General features: G+C 46.4%; 1 pseudogene; it reads right to left on the reverse strand.

Annotated features, from left to right (window-relative positions):
- Positions 1–8132: 8132 nt before the first annotated feature.
- The window catches only part of LOC148023506 (putative pre-mRNA-splicing factor ATP-dependent RNA helicase DEAH5 pseudogene), a 75671-nt pseudogene continuing 67807 nt past the window's right edge, over positions 8133–15996 (reverse strand).

The following is a 15996-nucleotide window of genomic DNA, read 5'->3' on the forward strand; positions in this document are numbered from 1 at the left end:
GCCCAACTGGGCTCTGATACCATGTGAGAAATGCGGGATCTAGAGCATGGCAAAATCGGAAGCTATGGAGGATGAAATGAGAAGTGTGGACTCATGATGGAGAAGACAAGGACACTGTTTGTTACACAAGTGAATTAGGTTCCAAGATTGAGACTTGGACTCATAAACACAATCTTGTGTATGTGGACAATGACATTGACACTTCACTGAAAAGAAAAGAGTACTATCATTGCATTAAGAAAGGAAGAAAGTACAATGCTTTATAGGAAAGTAGGAAACTGCAGTAGGCACCATTGTGCATATGGGATAAGTTAGCCTGCATATCCTTGACCCTGAGACTCCATACAAAGAGGTTGTTTGAGTGTGATTGCTGATTCTCAACACCATATAGTGGGGGAGTGGGTTTTTTTGGGGTTCGACAAAGCGGGGCTTTTTGAGGAGGAGCGAGGGGAACGACGTGCCATGTTGTGGTGGGGGAGCGGGGTTCTTGGGAGTAGGGCGAGGAAGGGGGTGTGCCATATCGTGGGGGGGTGTGGGGTTTTTTGGGGTTGGGTGGAGCGGGGTTTGTGGGAAGGAAGAGAGGGTGTGTGCATGTCGTAGGGGAGTGGAGTTTTTGGGGTTAGGTAGAGCGGGGTCTTTGGAAAGAGAGGGGAGGTGTGCCATGTTGTGGGAGAGCAAGTTCTTTTAGGGTGGCAAAGCGGGGTTTTTTGAGGAGGGGGGACGACGTGCCATGTTGTGGTGGGAAAGTAGGGGTTTTTAGGATTGGATGGAACGGGGCTTTTGGGAAGGAGGGGGGAAGGGTGTGCCATGTCGTGGGTCGTTGTGGGGTTTTTTGGGATTGGGTGGAGTAGGGTTTTTGGGAAGGGAGAGAGGGTGCGTGCCATGTCATGGGGAGTGGGTTTTTTGGGGTTGGGTGGAGTGAGATTTTTTAAAAATAAGAGTTGGGGGAGAGAGGGTGTGTGTGATATCGTGGCGGAGTGGAGGTTGTTGGAGGTTGGGTGTAGGGGTTGTGCTGCGATTTTTGAAAGAGGATGTGTATGCCATATCATGGGGGAGTGGGGTTTTTTGGGGTTGGGCGAAGCGAGGTTTTTTGAAAGGTGGTTGGGGGGGAAACAACGTGCCATGTTGTGGTGGGGGAGTGGGGTTTTTTCTGGTTGGGTGGAGCGGGATTTTTGGGAAGGAGGAGGGAGTGGTGTGCCTCTTGGAACTCTTGCTGTTGCGTATCACAGCAACACCCTGCTCAAACTCAATCTGCCCAGACCAGGCTCAGCCTTCTTCTCTCTAATTTATAGATTTTGATGCTGTCATGGTTCTCTCTGCGTTTGTGCTTTCTCATGTGAAAAAAATCCTTAAAGCTTTAATATAGCTAAAAAATCCAAAAGCTTTGTTTATAAGCTTATAATGCATAAGGCTTTTTGACGTAAGTTCAACGTCGTTCTGCTGACCTGCAATGCGCAGTAAACGAGTATGTCTGTGCAACAATCGCGCAGAAAAAAAAACACATTGCGAGGTGACATCGATCGTGGCCGTCCAGAACGCTAGCATTCGTTGCTTTTCTTTTATTTAAGCTTCTTTAAGAAGCTTGTAGAAGCTTCTTCTCTTTGTACACTTAACTAGATTCACACTCTCCTTATGAACTAGCTTCGGTTAGCTCATGTTCTCGCGCACTTAGTCCATCTATCTTCGGGTTTTTGGATTTATCTTGCAGTCTTTGGCTCGGCTCGCATCACGGCTCCAATCATGACTAGGATAGTTTGCTCTAGTACACGGAATTGAATATTAATGCATACATGCACGCACAATGTCCGGGTTTCTTCATCTTGGGTTTTATACACACGTAAAGACACGCATTCACATGGAATCCTCACACTAAATACACGTAGCTTGAGTACTACTCGAGATTACAAAAAATTAAGATGAAGCACACAGCAAACATATCAATCACACACACAAAAGAATTTAAAATTTGCAGTGGTTCGTCGAGGATTTCCATGCGTGGCCACGAAGCGCCATGACAACGAGGTTTTTGGGAAGAGGGGGAGAGGTGTGCCATGTCGTGGGAGAGTGGGGTTTTTTGGGATTGGGTGGAGCTGGGTTTTTGAGAAAAGAGAGTTGGCAGGGGAGAGGGATGTATGTGTTTGTGTGCCATGTCGTAGCAGAGTGGAGGTTGTGTGTAGTTTTTTGGGGTTGGATGAAGCAGGGTTCTTGGGAAGGAGGGTGAGAGGGGGTGTGCCATGTCATGGGGCGGTGTGAGATTTTTTTGGGTTGGGAGGAGTGAGGTTTTTGAGAAGGGAGAGATGGTGTGTGCCATGTCATGGGGGAGTGGGTTTTTTGGGCTTGGGTGGAGCGGGGTATTTGGGAAGAGGGTGGGACGTGTGCCATATTGTGGGAGAGTGAGGTTTCTTGGGATCGGGCGAAGCGGAGTTTTTTGAGAGGGGGGACGACGTGCCGTGTTGTGGTGGGAGAGTGGGGTTTTTTGGTGTTGGATGGAGCGAGGTTTTTGGGAAGGAGGGGGTGTGCCATGTCGTAGAGCGTTGTGGGGTTTTTTGAAGGGGAGGGACGATGTGCGATGTTGTGGTGCGGGAGTGGAGTTTTTTGGGGTTGGGTTGAGTGGGGTTTTTGGGAAGGAAGGGGGGTGGTGTGCCGTATCGTGGTGCGATGTGGGGTTTTTTGGGTTTGGGTGGAGCAGGGTTCTTGGGAAGAGGGGGGAGGTGTGCCATGTCTTGGGAGAGTGGGTTTTTTGGCGTTGGGTGGAGCGGGATTTTGGAGAAAAGAGAGTTGGGAGGAGAGAGGGATTTGCGTCCGTGTGTGCAACGTCGTGGCAGAGTGGAGGTCGGGTGTAAGGGTTATGCCACAGTTATTGGGAGAGAGGGTGTGCGTGCCATATCTTGGGGAGTCAGGTTTTTTGGGGTTGGGCGAAGCGGGGTTTTTTGAAAGGGGGGGACCATGTGCCTAGTTGTGGTAGGGGAGATTGGTCTTTTGGGGTTGGATGGAGTGGGGTTCTTGGGAAGGGAGGGGATGGGGTGTGCCATGTCGTGGGGTGGTGTGGGGCTTTTTGGGGTTTTGTGGACTGAGGTTTTTGAAAAGAGAGAGAGGGTGTGTGCCATGTCATGGGGGAATCAGTTTTTTGGGGTTGGGTGGAGCGGAGTTTTCAAAGGGTTGGGTGGAGCGAGGTTTTTGAAAAAAGAGAGTTAGGGGGACAGAGGGGTATGTGTGTGTGTGCATGATGCCGTGGTAGAGTGGAGATTAGGTGTAGGGGTTGTGCGGCGGTTTTTGGGAGAGGGTGTGTGTGCCATATCGTGGGGGAGTGGGGTTTTTTGGGGTTGGGCAAAGTAGGGTTTTTTGAAGGGGGAACGACGTGCCATGTTGTGGTGGGGGAGTGGGGGTATTTTGGGGCTGGGTGCAGCGGGGTTGTCGGGAAGGAGGGGGGATGGTGTGTCATGTCGTGGTGCAGTGTGGGGTTTTTTGGGGTTGGGTGGAGAGAGGTTCTTGGGAAGAGGGGGGAGGTGTGCCATGTCGTGGGAAAGTGGGTTTTTTTCGAGTTGGGTGGAGCAGGCTTTTTGAGAAAAGAGAGTTGGGAGGAGAGAGGGATATGTGTGTGTGTGTGCCATGTCATGGCGGAGTGGAGGTTAGGTGTAGGGGTTTGGGGTTTTTTGAAGAGAGGGCACATATGCCATATCGTGGGGGAGTGGGGTTTTTTGGTGTTGGGCGAAGCAGGGTTTTTTGAAGGGGGGAGGGGACGACGATATGCCATGTTGTGGTGGGGGGATTGGAAGAGGGGGGAGGTGTGCCATGTCATAGAAGAGTGGCTTTTTTTGGGGTTTGGTGGAGCGGGGTTTTTTAGAAAAGAGTGTTGGGAGAAGAGAGGGATGTGTGTGTGTGTGTGTGTGTGTGTGTGTGTGTGTGTGTGTGTGTGCCATGTCGTGGCGCTGTGGAGGTTGGGTGTAGGGGTTGTGCCGCAAGTTTTGGGAGAGAGAGTGTGTGTGCCATATCATGCCGGAGTGGGGTTTTTTGGGGATGGGAAAAGCGGGGTTTTTTAAGGGGGGTGGGGGGCGACATGCCATGTTGTATTGGGGGAGCGGGGGGGAGGGGCTGTGCTACGTTGTGGGGTGGTGTGGGGTTTTTTGGGGCTAGGTAGATTGAGGTTTTGGGGAGGGAGGGGAGGGTTGTGTGCCATGTCATGACACGGTGTGAGGTTTTTTGGGGTTGGGTAGAGTGGGTTCTTAGGAAGAAAGGGGAGGTATACTATGTCATGGGAGAGTGGGTTTTTTTAGGGATGGGTGGAGCGGGGTTTTTGAGAAAAGAGAGTTGGGAGGAGAGATGGATGCATGTGTGTGTATGCCATGTCGTGGCGGGGCGGAGGTTGGGTGTAGGGGTTATGCCGTTGTTTTTGAAAGAGAGGGTATGTGTGCCATATCGTGGAAAAGGGGGGTTTTTTGGGGTTGGGCGAAGTGTGGTTTTTTGAAGGGGTGGGGGGAACAATGTGTCATATTGTGGTGGGGGAGCAGGGTTTTTTGGGGTTGGATAAAGCGGGGTTCTTGGGAAGGGGGGGAGGGGGTGTGCCATATCGTGGGGCGGTGTGGGATTTTTTGGGATTTGGTGGAGCAGGGTTTTTGGGAAGGGAGAGAGGCTGTGTACCATGTGGTGGTGGAGTGGGTTTTTTGGGGTTGGGTGGAGCGAGGTCTTTGGGAATAGGGGGGAGGTGTGCCATGTCATGTGAGAGTAGGGTTTTTGGGGTCGGGCGAAGCGAGGTGTTTTTTGAAGGCGTGAGGCGGGGACGATGTGCTATGTTGTGTTGAAACGTGGGGTTTTTTGGGGTTGGGTGGAGCGGGGTTTTTGGGAAGGGGAGGAGGTGTGCCATGTCGTGGGAGAGTGGGTTTTTTGGTGTTGTGCCATAGTTTTTAGAAGAGAGAGAGAGTGTGTGCCATATCGTGGGGGAGGGGTTTTTTGGGGTTGGGCGAAGTGGGATTTTTTGAAGGGGCCACCAGGGGGGGGGGCAATGACGTGCCATGTTGTGGTGGGGGATCGGGGTCTTTTGGGGTTGGATGGAGCGGGGTTCTTAGGAAGGAGGGGTGGAGGGGGTGTGCTAGAATGGCAAGCGGCTTCCTGAAGACAGGTGTTCATTTGGCTACAGCTCCCAATCCCAAGGTTATCGCTTTAAGTCTGAGACAACTGGGGCTTCAAGAATGATAGAAACACAGATTGGGGCATAGCATAAACGCAGATTGGGGCTTCAAGATGAAATGCATACTCAATGCAATTAAACCACAACAAAAACAAACTCAAAATTACAGAGAAACTTTAAGAGGCTTCGTTCAAAATTAAAACACAGAGAGAGGGACGAGAGAGAGAGAGGTTACAGCTACCTTGTTTTCAGACTGTCGTAGGAAAAAATCCTATCAATCTCGTCAAATACAGCCTACAAAAGTACCTCGTTTTCAGATTCACAGAGAGAGAGAGAGAGAGAGAGAGAGAGAGGTACCTCGCTTTCAGAAATTCAGACTCAAGAGAAGACACTGAGGGCCACTTTAGTGACTCAAGAAAGACTCCATCTTTCAAAAGGTAAACTTATTAGGTTGTTAGATCTATGGATAAGGCTTGTCTTTGGTGGGAAAGGGACGAAGCTGTCTGGATCATTAGAGGCACACATAAATGGGTTGATATATGCCATTATGAAACCAGATGAGAAGGTTGATATTATGTACAGGAATATCAAGCATGCCTTTTTTTAGCGAGTTCAAAAAAGATATGATTACTCTCCTTCACCTACACTTGCATAGCTTTATCATGGTTCGAAATAAGAAGACCAAGGATGTACAATTCTTCGTTGAGGTCAATGGAGATAGTTCACCAATTGGTGGGGTAGATGCAGCACATATGATCCAAATGTGATTGAGGAAAAGCAATAGGAAAGGGATAGGAAAAATAAGGTTAACAAACGAGTTTAACCTTTTTGTGAAGAGAGGACATACACCCTCTCTCCCTTCCCAAATCCCGCTCCACCTAATCCCAAAAAACCCCTCAACGCCCCATGATATGGCACACCCCCCTCCTAAAAAAACCCCATTGCATCCAACCCCAAAAAACCCCGCTCTCCCACCACAACATGGCATGTCATCTCCCTTCCCCCTCTCAAAAAACACCGCTTCGCTCGACCCCAAAAAACCTCGCTCTCCCACGACATGGCACACCTCTCCCTCTCTTCCCAAAGACCTCGCTCCACCCAACCCTAAAAAACCCACTCCCCCATGACATGGCACACACCCTCTCTCCCTTCCCAAAAAGCCTGCTCCACCCAACCCTAAAAAACCCCACACCACCCCACGACATGGCACACCCCCTCCGCCACTCCTTTCCAAGAACCCATCGAAGGATACGTAATGTGTTTCGTGCTAGTTTGCAATGCCCTTTTGTGGGAAAGTTTGCTGGACCTACTATGGAAGATGCTCCCAAGGTTGATGAAATTGAAGAAATCCTTCAACTAAAGGAAAGTAGGTGCATCCATCTATCCATTGTAACTTTTAATATGGCCACAAAATCGCAATCTCTCCATTTTTTTGGTTTTACAACCATGTAAGCTTGGATTCTTGACTTGAGCCTAGCTCAAATTTGCTTGAGTGTTTGAGTTAGGAATAAAGGTTGCTTAAATTATGCAAGATATCTAAAAAGTTATGCTCAAAATTTGGATATATGATGGAAGATGGTTTTGAGGTAAGACTACTTAGCAAGGGTATCCCTGTGGTCCATGTATGTTTTAGAGTGGAATGTAATGTAAAAGTGAGATACACGTGCAAAGAGTATGGGGATATTTACTATGGGAGTTTGAACAAATGTGTGGGAGTGTGTTTCATTGGCATGGTAGTGTGTATCGGTCTATGGATTTGTAATGGGAGTAGCATACCCACACACACATATGTCTGGCACAATGTAGATGGAAATATTTTATCCCTCTTTTGTGAATATTGTAGGGAATGTTGATGCCATCATTGCTTTACATGCAAGATGTGTATTTTTTGTGAAGAAGCACACGACCGTTTTTTTTACCACAGAAGATTATCATTTTCTATTAAAACACCCCAAGGGAATAGACCTCAAGGTAAAATACATCCATGATCTTACATCATAGGGCTAAAAATCCAAGACAAAACACACAAATAACCCCGGGCTTGAAGCTCTGAAGGGGTTATCTACATACAACGATAGACTCGTTATAGGGGGGGGAGGGTGGGCGGGGGGGTTTACCATTGCGTGGGTAGTACCCAAATTATTACGATATTTGCAGCAGTTTTAAGAAAAAAGGAAGGAAGGGCATATCATGAAAGAGGTGCCTAACCAAATGAAGTTGAATCTAGGGCTTCTTCTCAAATACCCAATAGCAAAACAACCTAGCATGCCACACAGATATATAAAAGAGCCAATGAGTTAACAATCTTATTTCCCATAGTTCGCTCTCTCTCTCTCTCTCTCTCTAGATCTTGCACCTATGTGCAACCTCGCAAACTCAAAGATACTAAATGACCCATCTTTAGCTTGGTGAGTGGACTAAAGTGCCTAAGAGATCACTTGCAAGGGACTCTTGAGCTATCCTAAGAATTGACTAGCAACAACAAGAGCTGGTTCAAAACATAGTGAGATGTTACGCTTCTTGCACCGTGACATGGAGAGGTGCCGCGGGCCCAGTGACATCATTTCAGATATCTTTGACCAAAATGGGAAAGAGGTTTGACCACAGAGAAGCGCCCAAAAGAGTAACAGTCCAAAAACGAGCTGTTCGTGGTGAACGTCGTCATACCCTCTGCACATGCACATGACGTACCAGGCAGGCGAAGCCAGTTTAACTACATAGTTAGAAAGGGTGTACAATTTTCCAATCTGGCGCACATGAGGTAAGCTCGTCTCATCTCCATTGCATCTCCTTTTCCATGTCTGTTCTGTAATAGGCATCCTTTGCTTGTGCCACGTGTCTCAGTTGAACTGTGAAATGGTGAAACACAGAATTTCCCCACCGTTATTGGGCCTCTCCTAGTTGAACTGTAGTTTGCTTGCCACGTCAAAAAAGGTCTCACCACGGTCAACTCCTCTCCTGGATTAATTTTGCAGCCACCAGATCATGCTGCCTAGAAGCAAAGTCATCACCTCTTTGAGAATAAAATGACAGCCACCAAGTCACCTCTTTGGGAAATGGGTGTCATGACAAGGGAGTCTAAACCAAGCTTGGGATTGTAGACATTCTGTTTTGCAAATCCTGGGTCAACTACACAACAAACGCCATCAATTGTCAACAAGGCTTCAGCAATGTTGGTGGCTACTACCACTTTCCTTGTTGCCGGAGGAGCTGGCTCAAAAATTCTTGTCTGCAACTCACTGGGGAGGGCACTATAGACAAGGAGAATGATTAGCTCAGGAACGTCTGGGCCCATCCCTTTCATCCTTTCATATGGAATCTGGCAGGCTGTGTCAATCTCTTCCTGGCCAGATAAGAACAACAGTATATCCCCATCTGGTTCAGTCAGATGAATCTGCAGGACTGTTGCAGCTGAAAAATTAACCTGAAAACTTTTCAGCATCCAGTGTTGCTGATGTAACAATTAGACGCAAGTCAGGTTGCCGACTAACCGACCATTTTAATAGCCCAAACAACACATCAGTATGTATCGTCCTTTCATGTGCCTCATCAAGCATGATCACAAAATAAGCTGAAAGATTTTCATCAACAAATACCTCTCTAAAGAGCATACCATCTGTCATGTACTCTATTACTGTCTCAGGTCCTATACAATCGTCAAACCTGATGGCATATCCTACCTCCTCCCCTAGTTTGCAACCAAACTCTTCAGCTACTCTCTTGGCAATAGACATTGCTGCAACTCTTTGAGGTTGGGTGCACCCAATTTTTCCTCTGGTTGTGTACCTTGCTTCCGCAAGGTACTGCATGACCTGTGTTGTCTTACCTGAACCTCTCTCCTCAGTCTCCACTAGCACTTGATTGTCGTGAACTACTTTGATCAGTTCATCCTTTAACTTGTATATGGGGAGACTCTGTCTCTGTTCTTGAATTGAAAGCTTTGATCTCTGACCAAAAGTGGGTGCCTTTCCAAACACATCCTTTTTCCACTCAAGGATATCGTAGGTAGAAAGGCCAACACCACAAAGCTCCTATACCAAACACCTCTCCCCTGACTCTGGCATTGGATCCACCCAAGGTCAATTCAAATCTTTGGGGATGGAGTCCAGCATAGTCCTCTGTTGTTGCTCTCGAAGCTCTCTTCTCTCTTTTGCCAAGGCAGAGTGAGTCATCACAGCCCTTTGCAAAGAGCCATTTGGGATTTTCACAACCTTTTACAAGGGCCACATTTATAGAGTACCGGGTTTGTCCTCTCAAGAATGCGGGCTCATCCTCATTCAGCCGTATCTGAAGTTCCTCTTTAGCACCTTCATCTTGATAAAGCAAGCCGCCACCATCTCAGTCACACTTGGGATAATCCCTCACATCCAAAACCCCAGGTGCGATGAGCTGTTTAGCCTCCCATCTCACATGCAGCTGATTGGGTCCTTGATATGGCATTGAACACTTGTATTTTGTATTTTGCTGTAAGTTTATTGGTTGGGCTCATGAATGACCAACGATGAAGCCGTTTGCTTGAAGAGTTATAGGCGAGGCTTTATCATCATCTCAGTGAAACGGAATGCAAAGACTAAACGTAAAGAGCCAAGTTTTGTTGAAGACTCTTCCATTATGTACATAGCTGAGCTAATTTTCTTGTGTTATGACCGATTTAGTTTTGTGAGAGTGCGCAATGGAAGAAAGAACACGAATACAGAGATAGAGAGAGAGAGAGAGAGAGAGAGAGAGAGAGAGAGAGAGAGAGAGAGCAGAAAATAAAGAAACAAATGTTGCACTGGAGATGAATACAATGATGTGGACTAGTTTCTGCACACAACCCAAAGCGTCAGTGAGGGTACCAAATCGGGCTGAGATGAATGGCAGCATCAATGTCTGAGAGGAGACAGAGACCGGGGTACTAAAATCTACAAGTTTGTGGGAATAAGGAGAGGGGCTACTATATATAGCCCACATTAGCAAAAATTGACCAAAAGTGGCCTCAAAAAACAAGCCACTTTTGGCTTATGTGGGCTATATATATATATATATATATATAGTAGCTGCCGGCCTCCAAAAACAAACCAACTGTCCCAAAAGTGGCCGCCAATATGACACCACCCCCAAAATAGCATGCCTCCGTAAAAATGACCAGGCAGCCTCAGTAAGAGAGGAGGAAAGCTTGAAGGTTGAGGGTGGAGATTGAGGTACAAGCGGGGCTGCTTTTATAGAGCCCCAGCCCAAAGAAAAGGGCTGGCCAGTAATTGTTGTCGCCTTGATAAAATGCAAACACCAATGCAGCCACCTTGCCCCAAAAGATGCCACCTGATCAAAATGCAAGCTCCACGCTGCCTCTAGATAATGCCGCCTAGGAAAGGCCAAGGTGGGGACACTCCATATATGGCCATCTAAGCCCCAAAAGATTGTGTTTGCAGCAAATGCAAGTAGTGCTAGATGGTTGGGGTTCTCCTCTGATAAGACGTGCTCTCAGTTAGGCAATGCTACCATGTGAGAGTTCGCAACGCAAGAAAAAATACGAATACAGAAAGAGAAAGAAACAAGAAAGAAAGTTATATTAACATCTTCGAAAGGCCAAATCGGCCTATGAGACCAAAAAGATTTTTACATCCAGGGAGTTTGGGGATTTCCCAAGTCTCAATAAAGCTATCATCTAATGCTATGATAGGCTAAGTGGAAGAAAAACCAAAAAGGAGCACATAGCTAATAGGTACGAAAGTGATATACATGCCAGATACAGTGTGGAGCCGCTCATGGAGCGTGATCATCCCAGAATATTTCTCACGAGTCTATCTAACATGGAGAGACTAAAGCGGTGGGGTATGGTCCCCTGGTGGCATTGTAGTATCCTTTGTATCCGCAACATGTGCCTCCTACAAGGGCGGGGGCCAACTGGACGTGGGCGACGGATTCTACGTCTTGTGATGGCTATATCAAGGGTGGGCCCCCGTGGTGGGGGAGGCTAGGTGGGCTGGTGGGGCCTCTATGGTGGAGAGGATAGTCGGTGCTTGGTAGAACTCTGTGATTGTGCATTGGTGGGCGGCTCCTTGTCTCCGCTCCGAGGTCTGTAGGAGGTGATCTCTGTAGCGTTGTAGCTCCAGTAGGAAAAGCCCGCTGATCCTGGAAGTCCATCACCTTGGAAAGTGACCCAAATCCCTCTCTGAACAGGCAGTGGAATAGCCCTCTGATCTCATAGTACACGAGACATCTGCATATGTAGTGTTTCTCTGTCTATGGTTCAAGCTGGTAGAGCTGGCAAATCCTGTCTTCTGGGGGGAGGGGGTTTGTACTATACCTGCCTGTCTCGATCCGCAACTAGTGTGAGGATGTGTGGATCTGTCCAATGGCGCATCGTACTCCATGAGATATGTGTGCATCCATGTAGCTTAGGCGAATAATGAACCCGAATGAGGATATGCGAATAATGAACCCGAATGGGGAACCCGAATGTGTGCATCCCAGAGTCAGTGCAGGAAGGTCACTATCTAGAAGAGAGCCTCTGCTACTATGGGCGGTGCCCCCATCTCTGCTCTGATGATCTCATATGGCACGAAGGGCTTACTCTGGATCATATGTGATATCATAAGAACCAAGGGTCGCTCCATCTGCTCCCATCCCTTATAGACGGCCTCCCCCTTGGGCAATGGTTGGTCCTGTGTGCTCCTCCTTGTGTGGTAGAGACTCGATCCCCATATGGGAACCCCATATAAAAGTACTAGCATGACCAAGGTGTCGAAGAGCCATAGCTTCCGATGCTCCTAGAGCTGTATGCGGGCACACTGGCTCTCCATTGACCCTAGGGCTGCATAGCCTCGTGTTAGTCTATCTTTTGTTGCTTTCCTCAGAGTAAAGCTCGGCCCTAAGAATGTTATCCCCAAATAGGCATATCTCTGGACCACTTCTATTATTTCTACGCCATATGTGAAAGGGGGTACTGATCGCCGGATCCATTGGGTAGAGGTGTTAAATATCATGACCTTGGTTTTCCCCAGGTTCGCTATAAGGTCCTTGTCATGACAAAAGGCCTGTAGTGCATCCAAATGGCGCTATAATACCTCGGGGGTACTGGAGATGAGGACTATGTGGTCTGCATATAATGTTAGAATATCAAGCTCTCTCATGTGTGTTTGACACAGCTACTCTAGCTATCTTAGTCAGGTACATTAAATAAGTCGGTGCTACTCCTGGTGTGAATGGTCTTATGACCTTAGGTTGTACTTTCACTATACAGTGTTGAATGAATGATGAAGTGTGTGAGAGGAAGCATGCTGCTTCACTCTGGTTATGATATCTTTCTGTCTCCATGAATTTGAACATGGTATCAGAGCCATGAATCGGCAAAGACTGTGTGCCTGGGAGTGTGGCATTGGACTTGCAGGAGCTGAAGTCATAGGAAAGGAGTCAACTGTCATCTGCAGTGGTGAAGAGATCTGTCCTGTGGCCTTGACAACCATAGCTGGAAGCATGAAGGACTTCTTTCTGGTCTTTGTCTAGAAAGGCTTCTCAAGTAAGGTTAGTGGTAAGTCTTGAAGCCTATGCAAATGAGTATCAACACTAAAAACGAGCAGTCGTTTAAAACAAACGTGGCCTGGAAGAAAGCGCAGCATGACAGGGTTGCGTCTGATGGAAGAAACATGGATTTGGGGCAGCATTACTGTGCTAAATGAAGACCATCAAGCACTTTATGAATGCTAGTTATGTACTTGAAACAACATGGTTGGCTGAAGCAACATAGGTAGCTGAAGAAAAACGAAATTTCAGAGCTGCTGAACATGTGGTCTGCTGGAATGCGCCTATCCTTCAGGAGTGGAACGACTGCAGAAGCAACATACTTAACCATTTGAGCCTTCTAGAGGGGATAATAATCAAGCATTAGAGCTTGATTTGAGTGAGCTTTAATGACCAGCCCTACTGCAGATGTAAAAACGAGTTGCTGACAGGTTGCGCCTGGTTCTTGATGCCCAAAATGGGGCTGCATTGACTACTGAAGTGGACAGATTTAATTCAGCACATACTTGGCATCTTGTGTGCTTGCTTGGGGGTCTCCAAATGCTCATTTGGTCATCTACAAGCTGAACTGTTTGTCTGGGCTGCACTTATCAACAGGCTGCCATTGTTGGCTGGGATTTAAGATGCAGAGCACGTGTCAAGTGGAATACAGGGTGGATGCATACCAAGGAAGGTTCTTACCTTGCTATTGCCCCTGTGGGAGCTCATGTGTGAGCTGACATACAGTTGCATAGGTCTGAATAGATCGGGCTGAACAGTCATTGAAAGTACAGGGACAGTTTACACTTGTATGGTCTGAGATTTGGATGCTATTTGGCATGTATGTACACTGAGCTTGAATGTAGCATGTGATGCTTGGCAGAAGACATGTCATTTTTCTTGGTAAATTTGGAGCTTTTGATGGCCTGATCTGAGAGTTTGTGACAGGCTGAAAACTATCAAAAATTGCAGACACAAAGCACTCATTAGTTACTCTAGTTCTTACAAGAACTAGTTGAGTTCATTAGCCATACAGGTACTTGAAGGCTTGGTTTGTGACTGACAAATGCTTGCGCATTGGAGACTGAAGTGATGCGAATGTCTTATGGTTCATTGGGACTGAAATGAATCCCTGTTGCCAGTGCATTGGCTGTCTGGAACTTGGAATGTATTTACAACATTCGTATCTGCTGGTTATGTACTGTTGTGTGTTTTTATGTCTATGTATGGCTTGACACATGTACTAGCAGCCATCTATGAAGGTTTGGGACATGTATGACATGTATATTACTCAGTTTTGGGGTTGAAATCACTGCTGGTCACTCCCAGAATTACAGTTTTCAGACTGCATGTCTGTACCCTGGCAGTGAGGTTGGAAGAGTTTCAACTGAAGTAACTACATTGCATTTGTCTTGACTGTTTTGCTTACAGTGTATCCCACTTGTTGTGGACTGTTCTGGGGCTGCTAGAGGGTCGAAATATCCTGTTTTCTTTTGCAATTAATTGCAGAAAATTGTCACATACAGTTGTGGGCTGAAGTTTGTCAAGTTGACTTACTAGTTTGCAGGTAGTCAGGGAGTGTCTATAAAATGGCAAATGCTGATAGAACGGACAACATAACCCAGATTGTGGGAGAGAAGCTTGATAGCAATAGCAACAATTATGCAATATGGAAGTTCCGCATGGAGAACTTTTTGATAGGCAAAGGCTACTGGGAGCTTGTCACTGGAGCTGAAGCTGAACCCAGGTTGCCTACTACAGAAGAAAGACCTGCAACACAAGAACAGCTGCGAGCTCATCGACTCTGGATAGAGAGAGCACGCAGGGTTTTGCACTGGCTGTCCTTGTGTATATCAGATGCCATGGTTATGCAGATTATGAATTGTCGCTCTCCAAAAGATGCATGGAACATCTTGGTCAGGTATTATGGCACTACTACAAGTGTAAGGAAGATGCAGTTAAAGCAAAAGTTTAATAATATGGAGAGAAAGAACAGATCCATTCAGGAGTATGTAACTGAGATAAAGACTATTGCAGATCAGCTGGCATCTATTGGTTCACAGGTTGAAGATGAAGATATGGTTGCAGTGACCTTGAATGGTTTAGGTCCTGAGTACAAGTCCTTTAACACTTCAGTGTCTGTGCGGGCTGAAATGCCTGACTTTAATGAGCTGGTTGCATTATTGATTCATGAAGAGGTGAAGCTTGGCTTAGCTACAGGATCAAGCGGTTCAAAGAATAAGGATGCAGTTTTTTACTCGAATCAGTGCGGCCAATTTACTGACATGGGGTCTAGTGGACTGCACCTAAACAGGCTGTCTGGGATACACTGTTTGAGTTCATTCTACCCATATACCTTATTGCAAGCTGAGATATTACTAAATGTGATATATCCCCATATAATAAGCTTTCCATAGAGCTATTAAGCATTGGGATTGGTGCCATATTTCGAGAGAAACAAGGGGTTAAGTGATAAATTGTCTACTACTACATCACTATTTCCTAATGGCTAGGAATAAGAAGAAAGACTCTATTACTGAGGCATTGAATGATGGTGTCAGAGACTTCCAAGAGGATCAAAATTACACAACTGAAGCCTGTAATGTTGGTCAAATAGATGAAGAATTACGCATTGGGATTGCTTATAGCACACATTAAGGACAGTAAGACACACATGAAGAGCATGCAAGGAATGATTATCTCCTATTGTCAAAAGATTTGGGACATGTCAACGAAGGCCTTTCTAAGGATTTGAAGGCTTTGAATGAAGGTTTAACCCATATGAATCAAGGTTTGTTGCAAGGGATGGGCACAAGTAAACCAAGGTATATCTGAATTGCAGCAAAGTAATAAATCCTTATTCCAAGAGCTCATCTCAGCCATAAAGGAAATCGAAAGCAAACCACAAAGTGAACCTCAAAATATTGAAGACTCCCATGCGATTCCCTTTGTTGGTAATCCTTCCCATCCAAGCAAAGAAAATTCTCAGTCAATAATGCACACTTTTGAAAGGGAAGAGCCATCTAGAGTGAGGGGCAACCATCATCCTTCACAAATTCATGGTATTCATACCCCAAGGCCTCATTTTAGCAGTCCAAAGGATAATCATAAACATGAAGGGGAACAAGACAACACTCGATGGAATAATGATTATCATGGATGTGACCCCTTCTACAAGAATTTCTATTATTAGCCCTCAAATGCACAAAAAGTAAATGCAGTCAACAATCAAGTTCATGAAGGTGGAAGGCATGATGAGCGAAGATTAGCCCATGATATCCCAAACCATACATGCATCAAATCTTCGTCCAATGGACTTTAACTTGAGAAAGCATCTAAAAGATTTGTAAGACCCCTTGCCTCCATATTCTCTAGTACTTTTAAAGCCT

The sequence above is a fragment of the Lygodium microphyllum genome, chromosome 16 (assembly GCF_053477565.2).
Source record: "Lygodium microphyllum isolate KBCC chromosome 16, Lygodium_microphyllum_v1.1.10, whole genome shotgun sequence".
Taxonomy (NCBI): Eukaryota; Viridiplantae; Streptophyta; class Polypodiopsida; order Schizaeales; family Lygodiaceae; genus Lygodium; species Lygodium microphyllum.